Here is a 23,808-nt window from a genome sequence, read left to right on the forward strand (position 1 = left end):
GGCTTGAGGAAAGGATGTGGAGCTAAGGCGCCAGGAAGTGGAGGAAAAGCGCCCCTCAGGTACAGAGCGTGAGGGCGGAGTCGACGGGGCGCGGGGCGGTGCTAACCGCTCCGCCTCCTTCCCGTCAGGTGTCGTCTTCCACCACCTGCACCTCCAGCGGGGCGGGGCCGGGTCCATTTGGGGGTGGGAAGGGCGGGGAGAGGGCGGAGGATGGAGATGGGGTGGGACTTGAGTCCCTGCGGGAGGCGGCGGCCTGGTAGGCGCCGGGATGAGCTCCGAGGAGGCGGCTGGGCCGGGAAGTCCCGGGAGGGACCTGGCCCCCCAGGTAGAGGCCGCGGCGATGGCCCGGTGGGGGCCCAGCAGTTTCTGGGCCGGAAGACCTCTGAGGAGGCAGCGGCCAGGGGCGTGTGTGGGGTCGGGGCGGGGTGACCCCGAGGCAGGGGTTCGCGGCTTGAGCTGCTGTGAGGGGCAGTGGCGGCCGAGCTCGGCCCGGGAAGCCCTCCGGGAGCCGCCCTGCTCCCGCCGCCCTTTCTCGGGAGCGCAGGGCTGGCCAGTTCCTATGGTGACCGCTTGGCGTCCTGCCGCCCTGCGCTGGGTTGCGGGGGGCTGTTGGGCTTAGAGATGCTGCGGACGGAGCTGAGCCTTTGGAAGTCAGATCGGGGAGCCCAGCCCGGCTCCCGGCTCCCAGCCTCTCACTTCTGAGCTCTTGACAGACTTCGGGGGCGAAGGGCCGAGAGGAAGGGCGTCCTCATGAAAACCTCATGTAATTTCAGCGCCCGGGAAAGGCAGGGTGAGCGGGCTTTTGTCTGAAACTAGTGGAGGCAGTTGAGAACCGAGGCAGTCATGGGCCTGATACCCAGATACGCACAGGAATACTTCTTTCCCTTTAAACAAAGTCAAGGATCGCGGCATCAGGAAAAGTTTGCAAAGATGACGGTGTCCGAGTTTTCCTTCTTCCCCTCCATGCCCTCATACCTCCCGGTATTCGGTCTTTAAATGCCCTCTACTGGCATCTCAACTACGCCTTTTGTGGTTGTAAGGAAATAAATAACAGTCGGCCTTTAAGTAGAGGAAATAGGTTAGTTATAAATGTAAAAGGAGCGTGTCACATTCAAACCTGCCTCCAGGATAAAAACTTTTTTTTGGTTTTTATTTTAATCAACTAAATCAATCTTTTTAAAATCCTCACCCAATTTTAAAATCCTCACCCAATCCTCAGGAGGATATGTTTTTATTGATTTCTAGGGAGACAAGGGAAACATGGATGTGAGGAAGAAACATCAATCGGTTGCCTCCCTAGGCTGGGATCTAACAGGCACCCGAGGTTTGTGCCCCGATTAGGAGTGGAACCCACAAAGGTAGATCACTTCAACCAGCGAGCCACCTGCCCAGGGCTAAATCAGTCTTAGTTAGTGGGAAATAATTAGGAAGGTACGTTAATGAAATATTAATTTGAAATGATAAATTTTGGCATTATTTAATGGCAGCTTCCCAAATATATCTGATTTTAAATGTTTCTTTTCTGAAAAAAAAGAAAAGAAAGAAACCACTGCTTTAGCCCAGCATCTAATCAGTTGTAGAGCTTTCAGGCTGTCTTTCTGTCCTGGTCTCCAGTTGCTTGGTCCAGTTCGTTGTAGGATCATTTGCTCTTGAAGTCCTCCCGGTACAGAGGCAGTTAGAGCAGGTGTTACTAGATTTATTCCCTTTTCCCATCACACGCCCTTCTCCCCTGATGTAGCTATGCTAGCCACTTCCTTGCTTTTCCTCCATCTTTGTATGTGAATATGCATGTTCTAATTTGGCTTGCTTTTGAACTTATGCAAATGAAATTTTACTAAGTATTTCTTTGCATTTTGCTTCTTAAAACAGTTTGTTGTTCAGTGTTCTGATGTAAGAGTATCACAACTGATCTACTCTTCTCGGTGGACATTAAAGATTTTACAGTTTTGGTGAATGTGAAGAACGTTATTGTGAAGCTTCTTATACATGTCCCCCATGGTAATCTTTTATTTCCCCATGGTAATCTTTTGAAGTGAGCTAGTTAGTAAGGCAGTCCCATATCTTAGTTATGGTATGACATCAGTTTAAATATTATTAAATTCTGTAAGTTCATAAAAACCTCTTGAAAATAGCTATTTAACCCCTTATGTACCCAAGAGGTCTTCATAAGTGATTCCTCTCTTAAGACCTTTATTTATGAACTTTTAAAACACAAGTTATTTCTTTACAGTATAATCTGAATGGAAGAGAAGTAAGAACTTTGGGTTTGAATGGAATGACTAGGAGAGGTTATTTCTTTTTCATAGGAAAGGTTGACTGTTGTGGCTTTACTATTTTGTTTGAGGTGAATTACCAAAACGTTTACTCACAGATTTTTATCATAAATACAAATACCTGTCTCAAAATTGTTCATAAAACTTTGTGTGCTTCTCTGTATCTCTGTTAGTGAGGCTATTCCTTCCTACTTCAAGGTGTCTATCAGTTTGAACACTTGGGGACAGTTTTATAAAAAGAAAACAAGTTGACCTTTTGTGGAACTAGCATTCAGAATCTCTCATAAAATACTCCAGTGTTCTAACAAAATATTCAGTAGACATTTATTGACACATATTATATACCTGATGTTTTGCTCAATACTGGTAATACCTTTTAGCAAATGAGCTTACCTCCTTTTTTACTGAAAAATTAAAATTCTACCAGGCAGGAACTTCTGCAGATATCTATCCCTTGAAAAATTGGCCCTGGCTGGTGTGGCTCAATTGGTTGGGTTTCATCCCATGCACTGCAAGACCACCAGTTCAATTCCTAGTCAGGGCACATTCCCAGGGTGCAGGCTCGATTACCCAGTGGGATGCGTGAAGGAGGCAGACAGTTGATGTTTTGCTCTCACATCAATGTTTCTCTCCCTCTTCCTTCCTCTCTTTTTCTAAAAATCAATAAAAAAAATTTTTTTAAACATATTTCTCCTTATCTTAATCTTTACTTGAACTTGCTTTTCTCTTTCTTGTCTCAGAGGACGGTGCACAGCCTATATCTGGGTTTCTTGTTAGCCCAGTGGCCCTGCTCCATTAGTTAGCATTAACCCATGTCTTAGAATCTTTATTGTGTTTACAAAACTGTAGGGCTTCTTAACCTGGAGTACGAGAACTTAGAGGGCTCTTGAATCCCCTGAAACTATGAAGTTGTGTATGTGTTTGCATTTAGGAGAGACCCCAGGGCTTTTGTTTAATTCTGGAAGCTTTCCTTGATGTAAGAGAATTAAGAAACAAGATTTTCTACTTTGTAATGACCCTTCAAAAACCTTGGATTTTTCTAACTTTCACTCTACCTCTCTTCTCACAATCATGCTTCCTTTTCCTTAGTACTAACTCATTTATTAGTCCTCATCAAACTTGCTTCCACCCCATCCCTACCATTAAAACTACTTTGTTCCAGTCATCAACATTGATTATATTGAAAACTAGAGGCCCGATGCACAAAAATTTGTGCACTTGGGGGGGTGGGGGTGGTCCCTCAGCCCGGCCTGTGCCCTCTTGCAGTCTGGGACCCCTCCGGGGATGACCACCTGCTGGCTTAGGCCCGCTCCTCAGGGGATCGGGCCTAAGCTGGCAGTCAGACATCCCTCTGGTAGCCCAGGAGCCTTCAGGGGATGTCCACTTGCCAGTGGGGAGCAGGCCTAGCTGCAGTCAGACATCCTTAGCACTGCTGAGGAGGCAGGAGAGGCTCCCACCACCACCACTGTACTGGCAGCCATCAGCCTGGCTTGTGGCTGAGCAGAGCTTCCCCATGTGGGAGCTCACTGACCACCAGAGGGCAGCTCCTGCATTGAGCGTCTGCCCCCTGGTGGTCAGTGTGTGTCATAGTGACCTGTCATTCCCAGTGTTTCTGCTGTTAGGGTCAGTTTGCATATTACCCTTTTACTATATAGGATAGAGGCCTGGTGCATGAGCGGGGGCCAGCTGGTTTGCCCTGAAGGGTGTCCCGGATCAGGGTGGGGGTCCCGCTTGGGTGCCTGGCCAGCCTGGGTGAGGGGCTGATGGCTGTTTTCAGGCTGGCCACACCGCCTTTAGGGTGGGGGTCCCCACTGGGGTGCTTGGCCAGTCTGGGTGAGGGGCTGAGGACCGTTTTCAGGCTGGCAGGCAACTGAAGCTCCCAGCTTCTCCTTTTTTTCTTTTTTTTTTTTTCCAGGGCGGCCTGGAAGCAGGTATCTGGGATTTATTTATCTTCTATAATTGAAATTTTATAGCCTTGAGTGGAGTCCAGGGCCGGTCAGGGCAGGCGGGAAGCTTGGCTTCTTCCATCGCCGGGGGCAACCCAAGCCTCCTGCTCACTCCAGCTTTGTGGCCATGGCCACCTTAGTTGGGTTAATTTGCATACTGGCTCCCGATTGGCTGGTGGGCATGGCTTGACGGTTAATTTGCATCTTTCTCTTTTGTTAGTGTAGATGTTTTATTGAGTACCAATTTTGTGCTGTGCACCTTTTTAGGCATTACAGTTATGACATTGAGCAGATAAGAGCCTAGATCTCTTGGAGCTTACCTTCTAGTAGGGGGAGAAAACTAGTGAAGAAATAAATTATATAATTTCAAATGATATAAGTGTAAATAACCTAACAAGAGAGTGACTAGGAGAGAGGCTATTTAGGTAAGAGGTTAGGGAAGAGCCCAAGAGCTGAGCTGGGGGTAAGATGGAGCCAGGCATAGGCTGGGCCTTAACATGGAATGATAGTGGTTCAGTAGAGGATCAGAAAGAAAACCGATAAAGCCGGCAGGTGGACAACGAAGAGAGTGGTAGGTCTGTTTAGGAAAGTGAAGGCAGGGCCCAAATCACATAGGACCTTAAAACGGTGGGTTTTATTCTACTTGCATTGGGGAGCCATTGGAGTGTTTTTGAGGAGGATCTCATTGTTTTAAAGTGAATCTTTTCATCTCCATTTGGAAGATAGCTGCAGGGAGCAACATAGAAGCAGAAAGACCAGTTAGGAAACGTGCAGTAATCCGTGTGGGAGATGATGGCGACTTGAACCATGGAAGTGGTAATAAAAGTGTAGAGAAGTGGGTGGGTTTGGAGTTCGAACCAACAGGGCTTGTTGATGCATTTGATGGGGATCAGGGAAAGAGGAGACAAAGGTGACTCCTCTGGCACTGCCATTTGACCTGGGAGAGACTGGGAAGGAGCCTAGTGGAGGCGTGCTGAGAGCAGACTGCAGGTGGGAGAATTAGAGGTCTGTTTTACACAAGTTAAGTTGCAATGGCTATGGACATCCAATAAACACAATATAATGTGCTCTGATAGGGTGTAGTCATAGTTTTTGGGGAACATGTAAAATCCATTCTATGTCTTTTGGAGGGAATTAGAACTCAGAAATATTCTTTTGTAGTCCTTTTCTCTATATTCCCTTAGCATCCATGTGCATTCATTCCTCTAGTGTGTACTAATCCTGCTGTACTCAAATTTCTGATTTATTAGTTCTGGAGTTCCCTAGATCATTGTGGGTTGAAATTATAGCTTTTTATTTGGTTTCCATATTTCTGTCCCCAGAATCTAATATTGGGTCATCATTACTCTGTTTATAAATTTGAGAATTGAATAAATGTGACTGTTACAGTCTGATAATATGAACTGAAACAGTGATAGGAATGGAAGATATGAATTTGAGAGAGATTTTAGTGAAAAATCAGTAGGACTTGATGGCCAATTAGATAAGTTGAGTCACTGAGAAGAATTAGGAATACTAGTAATGGTTAATAATAATAATTATATATCTAGACTTGCTTAGTCCGGCACTTTTCTAAGTGCTTTACTTATATGAATCCTCATCGCAGCTCTTTGAGGTGAGTAATGTTATCATTCCCATTTTATAGGTGAAGGCTTGGCCAGAGAAGTAACTTGCCTCTAGTCATGCAGCTAAGAAGCGGCAGAACTAGCATGATGAACATGAACAGTCTGATGCTAATGAACACACCCTTAACCACTATGCTATGTTACTTCCCAATTGAGAATGATTGTGGTTCTCACTTGGATGTTTATGGTAACAGTTTGCTGCTCGCAAAGTACTTTACTTGCATCCTCTGAGATATGTACAGGAACACAAGTTCCATTCACAATCCATTTAAAGATCATGGGAATGTGGAGAATATTCTGGTGGCAGGCTAGACAAGGGCATTTCAGATACATTGATTTATCTCCCTTTTTACTGCCTCCTAAGCTAGTGCAGGGAAAGTAGCAGCTCTAATGTGATAGTCTCTTGGCCTCTTCCTACTTTTAATTTCTAGATTAGTCTGATGGGTTATTTTATAGAACTCCCACTTGACCATTGAGATTCCCAAAGAGAAGAAAGAATATTCAATTGTATCTGCTGTGGTACACTGCTTTTTTGTCACTTCTACTAAATTTTATAATACCTTCCTATCACAGACAGCTCTGTGCAGGCTGGAGCAGTACAGAGAGTTCTAGGACATTGCTTGTTCTTAACATTCTAATGATCATGTGAGGGAGATGTGCATCCAGAAAACCAAATAGCTACATAAGTTGTTCTATAACGACTATATACAAAATTCTCATTGAAGAAGTGATCACTATTCGATGGAGAAGACAAAGAAAACCTCTAAGAGAATCTAGAATTCTAGCTGAACCTTTAGGGATGTCTTCATTGTTAGTTAAATGGATAAAAGGGTGAGGGCAAGGCTTAACGAATAAAAGATAACATGTTTCTGCCCTGGCCAATTTTGCACAGTGGATAGGGCGTTGGCCTGCAGACTCAAGGGTCCCTGGTTCGATTCTGGTCAAGGGCATGTACCTTGGTTGCGGGCACATCCCCAGTGGGGAATGTGCAGGAGGCAGCTGATTGATGTTTCTCTCTCATCAATGTTTCTAACTCTCTATCTCTCTCCCTTCCTCTCTGTAAAAATCAATAAAATATATATATATTTTAAAAAGATAACATGTTTCTGAATGTATAAAGAATGTGGAGTAGTTTGGAATAGTTTGTCCTTAATTGAGGGATTCTTGAAGGTGTCAAGTAGGAGATAAATTTGGAGTCATGGGAAGGGACCAAATCATAAGAGCTCTGAATGCTAAGTAGGCTTAGACTGTACCTGACTTCCCTGAATTAATTTGGGTTGAGGCCTATTTCAAAATAAGAAGATGGAGAATAAATATTAATTCAATGCTTGTTTTATGGGATGTTTTATGGGTCTAGTTTCTATACTAGCCCAATAAGGATTGCTGAGCATCTTTATGGAAATGCAGTATTTCAGGCATATTGTGAATAAAAATCTGCATTTTAATAAGATTCCCAAGTGATTTGTATATTCACTAAAAAAATTGAAAAGTACTATAGGGAGGAGTCATTTGATTCTGTTATTCTAAGTCAAATGTTTATAAGTAGGAACATATTTTTCAAGAGAAACTGTATAAGGAATTGGATTTCAGCCTACCCCATAAAGGCATAAACGATTCATAATTAGAAATACTCTGTGGGATCTAATGCTAAGTTACAAGTGAGGCAATAACTGCTGGAGTGAAGAACAGAAACACAGACTTGTGTTTTGTTTAGGAAAAGGAAAAAAGGAAGAGACGTCTGTCACACTGCTAAGTGCTGGATTAGACATTGTATGACATAAGCTTAGTGGCTGGGGGATCCTGATTCTGGAGTATAACAGCTGTGTTGCCAGGAGGGATCTAAGATACTTATAGGAAATTCTCTCTTCCTTAACATAAAGGCAGCCTTGATTCAGGAAAAGAACAAATTATGTTCCTAAATTATACAATTTCTAAGACACTTTGTCAAGTAAAAATGTACAATGTGGATTAGTATGTGTAGTATGTTAAAGTGAAATATCTTGTTATTTTGCACATGAACAAATATGTATGTGGGAATAATTCCTAGGAATGGGATTATTTGTACAGAAGCTATGAGTATTTGTAATGTTTGTAGATTTTATTTAACCGTTTGAGTCCCAGGGGGTATTGAAAAAACACTGTCGAAGAATCCCAAACAGCGCAACTGCGCTTTCTCTAAATGAGTAAGAAAAGACCCAAACAGCGTGATAGCGCTTGTTTTATTTTATGTCGAGAAATACCAAGCATGGGACTCAAACGGATATTAATTAAAAGGAGCTGTGTGATGTACTTGTGTCAGTAAATCTGAGCGCGCGACTTCGACAATCGGTAACACACCATCAGCTGTCCACAATGTTCGAAATGTGCTGGGTTTTCTTGACATAAAATCTCAGCAGCGCAATCGCGCTGCTTGGGACTCAAACGGTTAATTGATCTTCATAAGTATTGTACTTCATATACACTGCCACCAGTGGTGTATAACAATACTACGTTATATATCCAACTATTTTATCTTTGCCAGTGTGAGTTGAAAAATGGTATCCAAGGTTGTTTCAATTTGTATCCCTCTAACTGGTGAGATTGAGTATCTTTAAATCTATTTAAAAGTCATGTATGTAAAGTATCCATATTCTTTGCCACTTTTTCTACCAAGGTATTTCTTTTCCTTTCTTATTTATAGGAATTATTAATACACTGGAGGCCCAGTGCATGAAATTCATGCAAGGTTGTGTGTGTGTGTGTGTGTGTGTGTGTGTGTCCCTCAGCCCAGCCTGCACCCTCTCCAATCTGGGACTCCTCGAGGGATGTCCGACTGTCCATTTAGGCCTGATCCCTAAACGGGCAGTCAGACATCCCTCTCACAATCCAGGACTGCTGGCTCCCAACTGCTCGCTTGCCTGCCTGCCTGATTGCCCCCTAACCACTCCCCTGCCAGCCTGATCGACGCCTAACTGCTCCCCTGCCAGCCCAGTTACCCCTAACTCCCCTCCACTGCCGGCCTGGTCACCCCTAACTGCCCTCCACTGCTGGCCTGGTCACCCCTAACTGCCCTCCCCTGCAGGCCTGGTTCCCCCCAACTGCCCTCCCCTGCCAGTCATCTTTGACCACATGGGGGCGGCCATCTTGTGTGTTGCAGTGATGGTCAGTTTGCATATTACCTCTTTATTATATAGGATTAGAAAGAAGCCAGCCCTTTGTGATATGGGTAGCAAACCTTTTTGGAAAACACAGACCTAGAGATAGATATTTAATTTGCTGCTGACCCAATATTTTCTTAGTACAGTGATTACCAAGGGGATAGGCTGGGGTATGTCTCCTTTGAAAAGCATGTTCAATATTGTAGTTTCATATTTGGAAAGCACACAGAAAAAGTTTTATAACATAAAATGTTAAGAACGTAAAACTTGCTGAAATATTCTTTGCTGGTATGACAAGGTTAAAACCAATTGAAAATGTACCTAAGAATGTGGTTAATTTAAAAAGTTTATATACTGTTGTGAGAGATCACAAAGCTGTTTTAAAAAGAATGTCCTAGTATTATTCCTATTCTTTCCACTAGGTTACCACCAAAGAACATGATTTTGGTCTAGGGGCTCCAGTTTCCAAAGCTGGAAAATACCAGAATACTCTCCAGCTAGAACAACAAGTGAGAACTCAAGATAAATTCATCTCTACACTGAAATTACAGGTTACATTTAATTTACATATGTACTTATTTCCCTGAATTAATTTTGGCTGGGGCCTATTTTAAAATAAGAAGGCGGAGAACATTAATTCAGTGCTGGCTTATGGTTTTATTTTCTGGGTCTAAAATCATTTCATTTTTATCTTAACCGTTTTGATACACAGAGTCTGAGTCAGTGAGTGCCAGCTGTGTGCCAGGTGTTCTATGAGGTGCTTTCAAGTACATAATCTTACTTCATCCCAACCTTGTGAAACTGTCGTTACTTCTATTTTACAGACATGGAAGCTGAAGTTCCAAGAGGTTAAAGAATTATGGTACTGGACTAATGAATGACAGAGCTAGGATTTCTCTGAATTCCCAAGTTAGTTAGGATTTGAATGCAGTTCTCTGAACTCCAAGTTGAGCTTTGTTTCTCTTCTCCTGGTGCCTAATCTGTGGGGTAGCTATTAATTAAGGTCATTGAAAGAAATTGCCTCTTGTAGGAAGAAGGAGTAGACTTACTTTTCCATAATCCTCTTACTAAGTACAGCTAAAAACCCTGAACATTGTGTATGAAACAAGCATAGAACACTGAAAGGCAGGAGGAAGAAGGAAGACTGACTAGGGACCCCAACACACCAAGACTAGGAAAGGGACAACCTAGCAAGGAAGACTACTTTTAGACAGTAACTGCCTGCTCTAAGCAACACTGTGGAAAACCTATAGCCCTGTTTCTGCCCACAAAGACTAGGAGCCTAGCCGGTTATCCTTGCCAGGCTGTAACAAGAAGCCCCAGCTGCACCTCATATTCCCCTTTCCCCTCACCAACTTCTCCATCCCCACAAGGTGGTGTCAAAGAAGAAGGCTGAGTTGGGGACCAAGACTTTTGTGCCCACAAAGCGGTAAGGGACGTTCCCAACCCCACTTTGTGTGTGTGAAGCACATGGGGAGCCTACAAGCAGCTACCCCACCGGGTGGTGTGAAGTGCCTCCTTTCCTCCTTGCTGGAGTGGTGTCCGAGGAGAACATGCAGAGTTAGGGCTTTACCAGGACCCAGCACGAACAAGTCCACCCACCCACGGTGGCAGTGGTGGACATGTGAGAGCAGTAGCGAGGCACCTCTGCTCCATGCTCTTGTGGTATCAGCAGAGGCCCAGTGAGGAGCCTGAACTTCCATCCCTGCCCAGCAGGAACAAGGAGCTTCACCTTCTCCAGGTGTCCATGGAAGCCTCAGGTAAAATGGACTCCCCCCCGCCCCCCCCGAAGCAGGAACAAAGCAGTGTCCCTCCTTTCTAGCTGGAGCAGTGTCACAGGAAGCCCACTAAAACACAGGATCCAGAGTCTTAGAATACCAAGTTTTAATTAAAAGAAAAAATCACTCCTTATCCTAAAAATCAGGAAGATCTCAATTTCAGTGAGAAAAGACAGGATATGCCAGGATTGATATGAATTAGATATTACAATGATCTGACAAAGATTTTAAATCAGCCATCTTATAAATGCTTCAGCAAGCATTTTTTACATACCTGGGATATAGAAAAGAAAATAGAAAATCTCAGCAAAGAAGTAAAAGATATAAAGAGATATAAACAAGAACCAAATTGAAATTTTAGAAGCAACCAAATTGTTCTTCAATAAGTGAATGGATAAACTGGTGCATCCATAGAATGGAATTGTAAAAAGAAATGTGTTATCAAGCCACAACAAGACAGAAAAGGAACCTTGAAAGCATATAGTTAGGTGGAAAAAGCCAATCTTAAAAGGTTACATATTCTGATTCTAACTATGCAACCTGAAAAAGACAAAACATTGAGACCTTGGAGGGAGAGAGAGAGATGAATAGAGCGCAGGTGATTTTTAGGGTAGTATTCTGTCTGATACAATAATGATGGTTACATGTTAGTATACAATTGTCAGAAACCATAGAATCTACAACCCAAAGAATGAACCCTAATGTAAACTATGGAGTATAGTTAATCATAACGTATCAGTGTTGGTTCATCACTTGTAACAAATGTACCACACTGTTACAAGATGTAAAGCAAAGGGGAAACGGTGTGTGTATGTTTGGGTGTGGGGAAACAAAAGGCATGTGGGAAATCTCTGGAATTCCTGATCAGTTTTTCTATAAAACTGCTCTAAAAAATAAAATTTATTAAAAATGTACAGAAGGAAATGTTTGTAAATCATATATCACATAAGGGATTAATAACCAGAATATAGTATAGAGAACTACAACTCAACAGCAACAACAAATCCAATTCAAAAATGGATAACGGACTTGAGTAGACATTTCTCCAAAGAAGGTCTATCAATGGCTAATAAACATATGAGAAGATCACCAACCATTAAAGAAATGCAAAACCACAATGAGATATTACTTTACACTCATTAAGATGGATATTATAAAAAACAAAAACCAACCAACCAAAAAACAGAAAATTACAGGTATTGGTGAGGATGGGGAGAAACTGGAGCCCTGTATGGTTGCTGGTGGGAAAGTTAAAATGGTGCAGCCATGTTGAAAAAAGTTTAGCAGCTGCTCAAAAAGTTAAATATAGAATTGCAGTATTTTTCCAGCTATTCTACTCCTAGGTGTATCCCAAAAGATTAAAAGCAGGTCCTCAAACAGATACTTGGAAACCAATGTTCATAGCAGCATTATTCACAATAGCAAAAAGGTAGAAACAACCCAGATATTCATCAGCAGATGAATGGATAAACAAACTGGCACGTACATACAATGGAATATTATTCACCCTTAAAAAGAATGAAATGCTGATAGAAGCTACAACATGGATGAGCCTTGAAAACATTATGCTAAGTGAAATAAGGCAGGCACAGAAGGACAAATATTGTACAATTCCACTTATATAAGGTACCTAGAATAGGAAAATTCATAGAATTTGTTTAATGGGTACAGAGTTTCTATTTGGGATGATGGAAAAGTTCTGGAAATGGATATAGAATGGTTGCACAACATTATGAATATACTTAATGCCACTGAATTTTACACACAAAAATGGTTATAATGGTAAATGTTATGGTATGTCTATTTCATCACAAAAAAATTAGTTAAAACAAATGTAGTAACAGAATTAAAAACTCAGTGTTCTCAAACAACAAAATACACAGGGAGAGAGGAATGAATCAGTGAACATGAGAGCAGAAAAATAGAAATTACCTGAACAATAGAGAGAAAATAGATTGAAAAAGTGAACAGAGGTTTCGAACAGGTAGAACCATAACAAAAGATACAACATTTGGATACTTGGGGTCCAGCAAGAGAGGCAGAAAAGAGAGAGGCTGAAAAAGTATTTGAAGGAATAATGGCTAAATATTCCCCAAATTTGATAAAAGACATAAAACAGATTAAAGAAGGTGAATGAATGCCTACAGGGATTCTCCCAAAGAAACCCATGCCAATACACTTTCTATTTAAACCTGTGAAAACTCAAGACCACAAATGTTCCTGAAATCAGAGAATTCATTACCTAGAGGCAAACATCAATTCAAATTACAGCAGATCTGAAAACATGGGGGTTAGAAGGAAGTGGCACAACATTTTTCAAGGTTTGGAGAAAAGAACTGTCAATTCAGTATTCTGTATGAAGGGAAAGTCAAGACATTCTCAGAGGAAGAAAACTAAAAGAATTGATTGCCAGCAAAGAATAGCAAAAGGAATTTCTCTAACTATGATGGAGATAAAAGAAGCAAACTTGGAAGAGTAGAAAGAAAGAAAGGACAACATTTAGAGCAAAAATATGAATAAATATAATAGTTTTCTTTTTTTCTAGTTTTTTAATGTATCTTTTTCAAATATAGTTCTCGATGCATGTAGAGGATAATATTTAAGACAATTATTAATAGAGGAGGATAAAGGAACGTAAAGGGAGATAAGGATTTTACACTTCACTCAAACTGTAAAATGTAGGCTGCAATAAGTTGTGAATGTATAGGGCAACCATTAAAAAGTTATACAGCCCAGGCTGGTATGACTCAGTTGTTTGGGTATCATCCTGTGCACATAACAGTGAACAAAAAAGCCACACTTGAATTGTAACAAAAGTATTTACATTAAGTACATATATTACTTAAAAGATGGGAACTGACAGAATGGGTTAAAAAACATGACCTAGCTTTATGCAGTCTACAAGAAATACCCTTTCAGGATATAGCCAAGTTGAAAGGTTGAAAGGCACACAGACCTTGAAATGAAGAAATAAAACTGTCCTTGTTTGTAGATCACATGATCTTCTACTTTGAAAATCTCATAAATATATAATATAAAAGGCAGAACTAATAAATGATTTTAGCAAGGTCAGAATACAAGACAAACAATTAAATTTCTGTATATTTCTATATATAACGTGGCAATCAAAATTAAAAATGCATTACTATTTATAGTTACTCAAATAGAAAATGGAATGATTAGATGTAAATCTAATAAAGAAGCTATGAGTTTGTATTCTGAAAAGACAAAATGCTAATGAAATGGAAGATCTAAACAAATGGAAAGACATATGTTTATGGATTGTAAGCCTCAATATAGTAAAGATGTCAGTTCTGTCCAAATCAATATATTGGTATAATGCAATGTCCATCCAAGTTGTTAATCAGCAATAAAAAGGAATCTATTGATCTAAGTTGTTTTATTTATTTAACATTCTCAAATTCTAGCAAAAACAATTTGGAAAAAACAAAGTCATTCTTTTTTTTTCTTTATTGATTAAGCTATTACATATGTGTCCTTATTCCCCCACTATCCCCCACCCCCCTACTCATGCCCTCACCCTCCTGGTGTCTGTATCCATTGGTTAGGCTTATATGCATACATACAAGTCCTTTGGTTAATCTTTCCCTCTTACCCCTACCCTCCCCTACCTCCCCTCTAGGTTTGACGGTCTGATCAAGGCTTTTCTGTCTCTGGATCTGTTTTTGTTCATTAGTTTATGTTGTTCGTTATATTCCACAAATGAGTGAGATCATGTGATATTTATCTTTCTCTAATTGGCTTATTTCCCTTAGCATAATGCTCTCCAGGTCAATCCATGCTGTTGCCTCAGTGTAGTATTCCATTGTGTAGATGTATCACAGTTTTTTAAACCACTCATTTGCGGATGGGCAATTAGGCTGTTTCCAGATCTTAGCTATTGTAAATTGTGCTGCTATGAACATAGGGATGCATATATCCTTTCTGATTGGTGTTTCTAGTTTCTTGGGATATATTCCTAGAAGTGGGATCACTGGATCAAAAGGGAGTTCTATTTTTAGTTTTTTGAGGAAACTCCAAACTGTTCTCCACAGTGGCTGCACCAGTCTGCATTCCCACCAACAGTGCAGGAGGGTTCCTTTTTCCTCACGAACACTTGTCATTTGTTGATTTGTTGATGATAGCCATTCTGACAGGTGTGAGATGGTACCTCATTGTCATTTTGATTTGCATCTCTCGGATGATTAGTGACTTCCAGCATGTTTTCATATGTCTCTTGGCCTTATGTCCTCTTTTGAAAAGTATCTATTTAGGTCCATTGCCCATTTTTTGATTGGCTTGTTTATCTTCCTTTTGTTAAGTTGTATGAGTTCCCTGTAAATGTTGGAGATTAAACCCTTACTGGTGGTAACATTGGCAAATATGTTCTCTCATGCAGTGGGTTTCTTGTTGTTTTGTTGATGATTTCTTTTGCTGTACAGAAGCTTTTTATTTTGACGTCCCATTTGTTTATTTTCTCTTTAGTTTCCATTGCCCTAGGAGCTGTATTGGTGAAGATATTGCTTTGGCATAGGTCTGAGATTTTGCTACCTGTGGATTCCTCTAATATTTTTATGATTTCCCATCTTATGTTTAAGTCCTTTATCCATTTTGAGTTTATTTTTGTTATGGTGTAAGTTGGTGGTCTAGTTTCATTTTTTTTGCATGTATCTGTCCAGTTTTCCCAACATCATTTTGAAGAGACTGTTGACTCCATTGTATGTTCTTGTCTCCTTTGTCAAATACTGAGCATAGTGATTTGGGTTGATTGCTGCATTCTCTATTCTATTCCATTGGTCTATATGTCTGTTCTTGTGCCAGTACCAGGCAGTTTTAAGAAAAGTGGCTTTGTAATACAGCTTGATATCTGGTATTGAGATCCCTCCTACTTTGTTCATCTTTCTCAGGATTGGTGGAGCTATTCAGGGTCTTTTTAAAATTCCAGATGAATTTTTGGAGAGTTCGTTCTAGGTCTGTGAAATATGCCATTGGTATTTTAATGGGGCGTGCATTGAATCTGTAGATTGCCTTGGGTAGTATGGACATTTTGATGATGTTGATTCTACCAATCCATGAACATGGTATGTTCTTCCATCTATTTATGTCTTCCTCTATCTCTTTTTTCAGTGTCTTGTAGTTTTCGAGTACAGGTCTTTTACCTCCTTAGTTAAGTTTGTTCATAGGTATCTTAATTTTTTTGGTGCGATGGTAAATAGGATTGTTTTTTTAATCTCTCTATACATTCACTATTGGTGTATAAAAATGCCATAAATTTCTTGGTGTTAATTTTGTATCACCAAATCGCTACATTGCCGAATTCATTTATTAAGTCTGATAATTTTTGATGGATTCTTTAGAGTGTTCTATGTACAGTAACATGTCATCTGGAAATAATGACAGTTTTATGTCTTCCTTTCCCATTTGGATACCTTTTATTTCTTCTTCTTGTCTAATTGCTATGGGTAGCACTTCCAGTATTATGTTGAACAGGAGTGGTGAAAGTGGGCATCCCTGTCTCGTTCCTGTTCTTAGGTGAAATGGTTTTAGTATTTGACCATTGAGTATGATGTAGGCTGTAGGTTTGTCATATAAGGCTTTTATTATGTTGAGGTATGACCCCTCTATTCCCATTTTACTGAGGGTTTTTATCAAGAAAGGGTATTGGATTTTGTCAAATGCTTTTTCTGCATCAATTGATATGATTATGTGATTTTTATCTCTCAATTAGTTTATGTGATGTATCACATTTATTGATTCGTGAATATTGTACCATCCTTGCATCCCTGGGATAAATCCTACTTGGTCATGGTGTATGATCTTTCTGATGTAATGCTGGATCCGATTTGCTAGACTTTTGTTCAGCATTTTGGCATCTATGTTCATGAGGGATATTGGCCTGTAATTCTCTTTCATTGTGTTGTCTTTTATCTGGTTTTGGTATTAGGGTAATGCTGGCTTCATAGAAAGAGCTTGGAAGTGTTCCTTCCTCTTGAATTTTTTGGAATAGTCTGAGGAGGATAGATTTTAGTTCTTCTTTGAATGTTTGGTAAAACCCCTGTGAAGCCATCTGGCCCCTGGCTTTTGTTTGCTGGAAGCTTTTTGATGACTTGCTTCAATTTCTTCCATAGTTATTGGCCTATTGATATTTTTATATTCTTCCTGATTGAGTTTTGGAAGGTTGTATTTTTGTAGGAATTAGTTATTCTTCTTGATTCTATAACTTAATATGTAACCAAAGTGATAAAGACTATGGTATTGTTAGAAGATAGACACATACATCAATAATACAGAATAGAGAATCCAGAATTAGCCCACACAAGTACAGCCAAATGATTTTTGAAAGTGGTACTAATGCAGAATTGTGAGCAGGGAGAATCTTTTCAACAAATGCTGCTGGAGCAATTGGATATCTTTTAGGGGAAGAAAATAAGCCTAGTTCTAAACCGTTATCATATACAAAAATTAACTCAAAATTGACCATAGAGTTAAATGTAAAATTTAAAACTAGGTAGAGGTAACATAGGAGAAAATATTCAGGACCTTGAGCGTGGTGAAGAAATGGCACCAAAAGTATAAGTCATAAAATAAATTTTAAAAGATAGTTTCAACTTCATAAAATTTAAGTCCTTTGCTCTATGGAAGATCCTGTTAATAGAATGAAAAGATAAACTACAACATATATTTCTGCTGAAGGAATCATATCTAGAACACATGAAGAATTCATCAAAACTCAACAATAAAAAGCATATAATTCAATTAGAATATAAGCAAAAGATATGAAGAGATACTTCACAGAAGGATGTATGGCTTGACAAACACAAAAATATCAGGAAAATGCAAATTAAGACCATGATGAAATAATGTACACCTATAAGCACAGCTGAAATGAAAAATAGTGACAGGACCAAATGCTGGCTAAGATGAGGAGAAATTGAATCACTCATACATTCCCAGTGGGAATGAGAAATGGTACAGCCACTCTGGGAAAATAAGCCTACATTAACCATACAACCTAGAATGAAAACTTACCGTCCACTCAAGAACCTCTATTCAATTGTTCATAGCAGCTTAATTTGATATAACCCAAAATTAGAAACAATTACAGTTTCCCTTAATTGGTAAGTGAGTAAACTGTGATAAGCCATACTATGGAATATTAATCAGCAATAAAAAGGAATCTATTGATCTAAGTTGTTAACTTGGATAGATCTCAAAAACATTGAGCTGAGAAAAAAAGCCAATATCACAAGATCACATACTGATCTGTATCATATGACTTTAATTATATAACATTCTCAAAATGATGAAATTATAGAGATTAGTGATTGCTAAGAGATAAGGATGGTCTACAAACAATTAAGCCAACCATGCTCTTTTCCCCATGCAATGACTGTTGTTGCTTGTATGGGTTGCCCTAAGGGACCTTGGAGACAGCACTTTCCATTGGACGCTCATGCCTGACCTCATGCTGTTCCCAATCTATATGGATGCTTTTGGAAAGCCCCAGGACACAGTGGCCAGGGTCCATATTGGCCAAGTCACCATGTCCTTCTACACCAAGCTGCAGAACAAGGACCATGTGAATGAGGCCTTACACAGGGGCAGGTTCAAGTTCCCTGGTCACCAGAAAATTCACATCTCCAAGAAGAAGGCTTTACTGAGTTTAATTCGGATGAATTTGAAGGTATGGAAGCTGAAAAGCAGCTTATCCCAGATTACTATGGAATCAAATACATCCATAATCGTGGCCTCCTGGACAAATAGCAGTCCCTTCACTCATGAGAGCCTCAGGCTGATCCTTCCTTACTCATATCCACCAGTAATTCCTATTTCCTGTCCCCCAAAAGATAGTTAAAGATGGGGAGGGAGAGGATGTGACTTTAAAGGTGTAGGAGGGTGATCTTTGTGGTGATGGAATAGTTCTATATCTTGTCGAGGTGGTATTACAACAATATACATGGGATAAAACCATATAGAGCAATATGCACACATTATACCAATGTGAAATCTCTGGGTTTGACATTGTCTTATAATTAAGATTTAACCACTGGGGAAATGGTTAAGGGCACATAAGACCTCTCTGTACATGTTTACAACTTCCTGTTCTTCAGTTATCTACTTATATAAAAACCATGGGTGGTTTTCATCACGACTATCAGAATTGCGACCAAGCAGAAGGAAGTCAGTCCTGCAGGGTTTGTCTTGGCAAGGGCTGCTCCTCCCCTGAGCTGTTTCCTGGAGCTGTTCCCGGCAAGGGCGGGGTTTGAGGCAGGAACCCGCCCTCGGAGCGTGGACCCACTGAATCCTGGGTCCTTTTGCCAAGGGCTGTGCCCTCCCCAGCTGTTTCCTGTGTGGCCTGAGGGAAGAACCCACCCTCAGAGCACCAGGAGCGCCCAGCAGCAGTCAGTCCTGGGTTGCTGAGGTGGAGGCTATGGCGTGGTAGAACTCTGGGTCTGGCCCAACAGGGGTCGTGGCCAACCTTCAAACCAGACCCTGACAGTAGAAAGGAGGGAGCCCCATTCCTCACAGAATCCACTGTTGGATAGCTTGCTGTCAGTGGCCTGCCAGCCAGGAACCCCATTCTCCTGCACCCTGGACCCTGACAGGAAGGAGGAGGGAGCCCCTTTCCTAACGGAATCGACAGGTGGCTAGTTTGCTAATTAATTCCCTTTTTAAAAAATATTTATTTTATTAATTTTTTATAGAGAGGAAGGGAGAGGGATAGAGAGTTAGAAACATTGATGAGAGAGAAACATCGATCAGCTGCCTCCTGCACACTTCCCACTGGGGATGTGCCCGCAACCAAGGTACATGCCCTTGACCGGAATCAAACCTGGGACCCTTGAGTCCACAGGCCGATGCTCTATCCACTGAGCCAAACCGGTTAGGGCAATAATTCCCTTTTAATGTGCACAAATTTTGTGCACCAGGCTACTAGTTTTAAAATAAAAGGGTTTATTTGTTTGTTTAGAAAAACTACTTTTTGGGGCACCTATTATCTATCAGAAATTTCACTTGAACTTTTAAAAAATATATATATTTTATTGATATTTTACAGAGAGGAAGGGAGAGGGATAGAGAGCCAGAAACATCGATGAGAGAGGAACATCGATCAGCTGCCTCCTGCACACTCCCCACTGGGGATGTCCCCGCAACCAAGGTACATGCCCTTGACCCTTGACCGGAATCGGACCTGGGACCCTTGAGTCCGCAGGCCGTTGCTCTAGCCGCTGAGCCAAACCGGCCAGGGCTCACTTGAACTTTAATATCTCTTTATTTATTTATTTTTTAAAAAATATATATGTTATTGATATTTTCTACATAGAGGAAGGGAGAGGGATAGAGAGTTAGAAACATTGATCAGCTGCCTCCTGCACACCCCCCACTGAGGATGTGCCCGCAACCAAGGTACATGCCCTTGACTGGAATCGAACCTGGGACCCTTCATTCCACAGGCCGATGCTCTATCCACTGAGCCAAACCGGTTAGGGCTTAATATCTCTATATTGTAGATATTATCTCCATTTAACAGATACAACTCAAGAGGCTTCTATTTATTTTTTCTGAAGTCAGAATGTACCTCTTAGGATCAAGAAAATATGATAAATTGCCTGAGGTTAAGTTACTGGTGAAGGGCTACAGTGGGATTTAAATCTGCCTGTCTTAGTCCAAAGCCTATATCCTTCCGACTGCCTTAAACTGCCTCTTTCAAAGTATTTGTTGTCAGGAACCAATTCCAGCATAATTGTCATAATTTCAAGAGTTTCATCAAAAGATTGATGAAACTTGGGGACTCAACAAGGTTGAGTTACACATGTAGTCACCTGTTGGGAATGGCTAAAGGCATTTCCCCAAACCTGAATAGGAAACTGATTGTGGCTGCCAGACAGTTAAAGGGCATCTTAATCTACATGATATTGCCTCCTACTGGCCAAACACCTGAACAGCCATAGGCTATTCCCCAAACTGACAATGCTTCTGTATCCTTTGAAACCTTACCCTTTGAAGTGTATTATCTCCACCTTGCCTTAGGACAAATTGTGTTAATAAAAACAAGGGTCCTAGACAAGGAGGGAGTCTTCAGTTCCTTTAGCTGAAGGTCCTCTGACCCTCGATGCCTTTCAAAATTATATCTCGTCTCCAGACTCTTTATTAGTCTCTGGATTCCTATGTCATCTACACACAGTGCCTTTTCCAGATTCCTGAACCTTTCTTAATGCTGGGACAAGAACCCCGGCAATTTGTGTCTTGCAAATGTATGAAAGTAGAGCTTGATTTCAGAGGAGAGGGAAGAGTTTGTGCATTTATAATTCATTTGTTTTATTTATTCATTTAACAATAATTTATGTGCTAAAAATATAATGATACAAAAATGAGAATAACGTTGAATAAGAAATTAGAGACACAGTCCATTTAAAGTTGTTTATAATTTAGTGGAAGGGACAGGGAAATAAAAATAGTAATTATAACATATCTTATAAAATACTAAGATAAAACTAAAAGGCTTTATGGAAGCACGGAGAGGAGAAGCGTTTACTCTCTCCTGGTGCAGTGGATGGTTAGCGAGCATCTATAGTGTGCTGTAGTCGCTCAGAAATGCGCCCCTATAGAAATCATGAACAAAGACAAAAAGTTACATAGATAGATAAATTGAAGTTCATCTGTTTACTTACCCCACATCCCATAGTTTAAAAAAATACTAATAATGAAAATAAAAATAGGGGGAACTAAACGGTGAAAGTGTGAGATGAAAATAGCAGACAGGTTCATTGAACGGACTTCTGTAGTAGTTGCTCCAGATTGGCTTTACACTTCTAAGAGGCAAAGGCAAAAAGGAAATTGCCTTTGTGGACTGTAAATAATCCACAGTCCACAGAATAGGAACAATCCAGGTATCCAGAAGAACTCCATGTTTTCCTGAGGATTCTCATAAAAAAGGGTTCAGTGACAGTATATAACATTTTCAATAACTTCCTTAATACAGGTTTTAAAATGAGTTTAGTGAGATTGTTTCCTGAGTGTGTCTGAAGCTTAGGTCTGTATAGGGGATGGTGGATAGGCCAGACAGGTCAGTAGGGCTGGGATCACAAATGGCATTCTTTCATCTTATTCATTCTCAAGCACCCAGGTGTTATCTCAAATTTTCATTTTCAAAGAATTTTTAGCTGTGTATAGGAAAAGGCCAAAAGAGAAGAGAGTAGGACGTATTGCTAAAAATTCAGGCCAGTGTGATAAGACTTAGCTAAGAAGATATGTGCATTTGCAGTTTATTTATTTTTTAATTATTATTATTCACATTTTTCTTATTTCCTGGATTTGATAATTCAAACTCTTTACCTCTAAATCTGACAAGTTGTTGTGCACTTTACAAAATGCCAAAGGGAGCCCAGCTGGTGTGGCTCAGTGATTGAGGGTAGACCTATTAACCAAGAGGTCACAGTTCGATTCCCAGTAGGGTACATGCCTCAGTTGTAGGCTCGATTTTATGGTCCTTCTAGGTATGTATTGAGTAAAATAAAAGTCATTGTAGTATAGTTAAATATAACTCATAATGTTTAGGATACTTTTTTATATAGTGATGAATTATAGATAAAGTTTATGTTTTTAAAGAAAACTGTTGATTTTCATGGATTGGAAAGAACTGTCTCTATAGTTATTTGAAAAGTTCAAAGTCAGAGCAAGAATAATGTTAGAACTAAGAATTAGATGAGGGATTTAGCAATTTTAGATGCTCCTTAAAGACCAAGACTTTTTTCATTTGTCATCTCACACATTCCAGAGTATACTGAAACAGTGCCTTGAATATGTTGGTGTTCAATAAATATTGTTAAAAATACAACGAGAGTCAAATATTATGGGAAAGGATCTTTGTGCCACTACTTTATCTCATAGACATGTCTTTTGTGGCACTTCACATATTGTATTTGTATTTTCTCAAGTAAACAGTAAGTTCTCTGAGGGCAGGTACCTAACCTAGCTTTGTATATTTGGAATTTAACATAGCTCCCAACATATAATCATTGTCCACTGGATCTAACATATGTATTTTCCCCTTTAAAGGCATTTGGACACCTTCGTGATAGAAAGGCCCTTTTCTTCATCCCTTGATGGTTTGATAGTGGGCTGGGAAGGAAAGCTGTGGTCCTCCGTATTAATCAGCAAATACTTGATTGATCTGGTATTTAGCTTAGTCAAGTAAGTTATTGATATGTTCAAAAGGTCTTTTCTAAAGAATTAGCATATTTTTTAATAAATAGAAATTTAATTATAAAGAATGCCTATTGATTATATTAATTATTATAATTAAATAATTTTAAGACCATGGTTTCTTTTTGCAGATATAAATATTTGGCAATTTTTCTAATAGTTTGGTTAAAAATCAATAGTAATTAAGTTCTTTTTTATTAAACTGTAAATTATCTTGAAAGATATAGATCTTAATCTTTTGATTTTTATTTGTACTAGAGGCATGGTGAACGAAATTCCTGCACTCAGGGCGGGAGGGGGGGGTCCCTCAGCCTGGCCTGCGCCCTCTCACAGACCGGGATCCTTCAGGGGATGTCCAACTGACAGCTTAGATATCCTTAGCGCTGCCACGGAGGCTGGAGAGGCTCCCACTACTGCCACTGTGCTCGCCAACCATGAGTCTGGCTTCTGGCTGGCGCACTGACCACCAGGGGCCAGCTCCTGAGTTGAGCATCTGCCCCCTGGTGGTCAGTGTGTATCATAGCGACCAGTCGTTCCACCGTTTGGTTGATTTGTGTATTAGCCTTTTATTATATAGGATATTTTTTTCAGATAAGAAAAATATTCACATGGCACAAAATTCGTAAAGTAAAGAAAGATACATAGTTAGGTCTCCTTGCCAGGGAAGCAAATCTACCTTTTTGATTCCAGCCATCTAGTTGTTCTCCTCAGAGGGAAGCCAAGGACATATTTTAATGTGATTATTTTCTTTCTAATTATACAGATTGAAGATCTCAAGCAGACAAATCATGCCTTGAAAGAATATGTTAGAAACCTCGTGAATAGTAAGGAGGTGGTAAGCA

The 23,808-nt window shown here is 40.2% G+C and overlaps 1 long non-coding RNA gene across 1 annotated transcript; it reads left to right on the plus strand.

Annotated features, from left to right (window-relative positions):
- LOC139020159 (uncharacterized) lies at nt 1–23,808 on the plus strand. Its single transcript, XR_011473201.1, has 4 exons — nt 1–59; nt 9,404–9,532; nt 22,820–22,954; nt 23,730–23,808. It is a non-coding gene; the product is annotated as an uncharacterized lncRNA (long non-coding RNA).

Source organism: Myotis yumanensis, unplaced genomic scaffold (genome assembly GCF_028538775.1).
Source record: "Myotis yumanensis isolate MYYU_CA2020_CCGP unplaced genomic scaffold, mMyoYum1.0.hap1 SCAF_11, whole genome shotgun sequence".
Classification (NCBI taxonomy): Eukaryota; Metazoa; Chordata; class Mammalia; order Chiroptera; family Vespertilionidae; genus Myotis; species Myotis yumanensis.